This window comes from Penaeus monodon, chromosome 28, assembly GCF_015228065.2.
Source record: "Penaeus monodon isolate SGIC_2016 chromosome 28, NSTDA_Pmon_1, whole genome shotgun sequence".
Classification (NCBI taxonomy): Eukaryota; Metazoa; Arthropoda; class Malacostraca; order Decapoda; family Penaeidae; genus Penaeus; species Penaeus monodon.
The window spans coordinates 10,509,890-10,512,426 of NC_051413.1; positions in this window are offsets into that span (position 1 = coordinate 10,509,890).

Genomic DNA, 2,537 nt, shown 5'->3' on the forward strand with positions numbered 1-2,537 from the left:
TTATTTTTAATTAAAAACGAAACGAAAGGGGAAGATAAAAATGACCCAGTCGATTCCGGCGGGGTTAAATCAAAGGGCCACTCAAATTCTTTTTAAAACCTTATTTTGTTTTAAAATATAAGTACTTAAGTTTTTCCCAAAAAGGGCTTGTTATATGCTCTAACTTATAATATAGGAAAATTGAAATTTTTCTTTGGGAAAAAGTTAAGATCCAGTACGTTAATTACTTTGTATAAATTATTCGGGTTTAAAAATTTTCGAGGCGAAGTTTTGTTTTATGGCCTTTCAAACCAGGGGGCCTTTATAAAGGGGTTATATTTTTTTTTTCATTTTTTTTTCATATCTGTAACACTGGGGGCATGATTTTTGTTGATTGGGTCTGACGTTGTCTATAATGAAAGGTGCTGATCAAGAATGATCTCATTTTTTTCTATCCGTCAAGTTTTTTAAAATATAGGATTTCGTTTTTTTTAATTTTATGAAAATATGATAAACATTACAACTTTTTTTCAAGGTTTCAATACTTCATGCAATGAAAAAGGAAGAAAAAGGCAGGCAGAAATTTAATCAACTTATCACGTTTTTACAAAGGATAAGGGTATAATTGTGTACTGTTAAGGTAAAAATTTACGTTAGCTTTTTCTAGTTTTCCCTTAGGATATTGCATTTGCTGCTCCAACAATATCACCTCATATGGAAAATCCATAAACCCTGGAACGTTCTTCCATAACCTTCAAATCTTGGGAAATCGTTCACCTGCTCGTCGCAAACGCACCAAATTTTCCGGGAAAAGTTAAAAATGGCAATGAAAAAATGAAATTAAATACTCTTTTGCAACCAACGATTTTTTAGCGTTCTAATAGTTTCTAAAAAATCTGTTATTACTCCAGTGTATTTTCCAAGAAAGTTCTTGACGCGTCTTTGAATGATAGCCAAGCATTTTTTTTAAAGACTGACATAGTATAGTGAACTGTTCATTTTTGATAGCTTCGAAATTGTGGCCATCAACACCCCGGGCCTGATTTTTTAAATTGATGTACAAAAACGCTGAGATGATTACTTCAAACAGTCGCCATCGTTAAAAATGCTTTTAAAAATTGGAGACCTATATTATGTACAGAGGTGGAATTTATTTTTTCCTTCTATGGTCATGAAAAATGTTAGGATCCAGTTTAAAGATAAATCTCGGAGCAATTTCTCTAAACCCCAATCCTCTTTTCGAGCTCCTATCCCACATACGAAAAGCGGGGAAACTTCGGTTCCACGTTCTGACCAGAAGAAAGGACACCATTTAAGGTCACAAAATGATCCATTTGTGTTTGTCATTTTCCAATAACCAAAAAACTTATTACTCTATATTCTTCCCGAGACAGACCAAATGCCCAAGGCCCGCGCCAAACGGTTCCCATTGGTAGAGGACACACTTTAAGCTCCGCTTTGAGCTGCAAAGAAAATTTGCCATTCATTTGGGTGTAAAATGAAAGTCCTAAAACCTTCTTAAAACCCGATGCCAGGCAAAACACAAAACCCCTGTCATTTCGAAAATACTGCGAAAAGGTACTTTTTAGGGTTCGAAAGATGTATCGTCCTCTTGTTCAATAATTTTTTCTCTTTCAAACTTTAATTAGTTTTCTGAAATTTTTTTGATAGGCCCAAAACAGGCTAAAAACTTCAACTCGTGCTGATCAAAACCCCACGGGAATGGATCCTCGTGAATGTCAAAAACTGTCATTGCTGTCCTGCGTTCTTCACATCACTCGTTTCAAAAGGGGTTTTTTCCAAAACTGGCATGGAATGCAGCTATGGGCTTGGTCTATCGTGACGGTATTTAAAGGATTTTCTTTTTACTCTTATTCTTCTTGAAAATCCGGGTTTTTTTCACTGAGCAAAAAAATAACTCTGTGAATATCTTTTTCTCCCCAAAAACCCACGGGTTAAAAATTGGCCCTTTCACGTTTTCCCTTTGGTCCCATCCAAAAAACTCTCGACACATGCTTGCACATTTTGTGTGGGGGCCTGGCTTGTCTTGATCCCAATTTCCCTTTTGAAAACGCGAAAATGCTTGTTTGAAAAATACGTGATGTTTCCCCTCTATTTGGGAAAGGGTGAAACTACCACATATTAGCAAACGAATGGGGGTTTTTTGGTTTACGATAAGGACCAGAAGTCCCACTCAGAAACTTTTTGCAGATATCGACCGTAACAGTTTTGGGAGGCACACACCTCTCCCCCACTATCTAAATTGGACTCCCAAAAACAATTTGCCAAAAAGCTCTGAATAAGTCAAATCGTAAAAAGCGGGCAATTTTTCAATATAAACGTGGTATTTTTCTTATCTGGGGGTGAGCGTGGAGAAAAAAAAAAGACGTGCTAGAAAAAAAAAATACAATTTGGAATTGCTGCCAAATTTTGGTTAGTAACTCAAAAATCCAATCAAAAAAAAATGTTTTCAAAATTTTCCCCCGTGTAAAATTTAATTTCCCTTAGAATATTTACAGATTCTTTTTTTTAAAAATTATATTATATAAATTTTATAT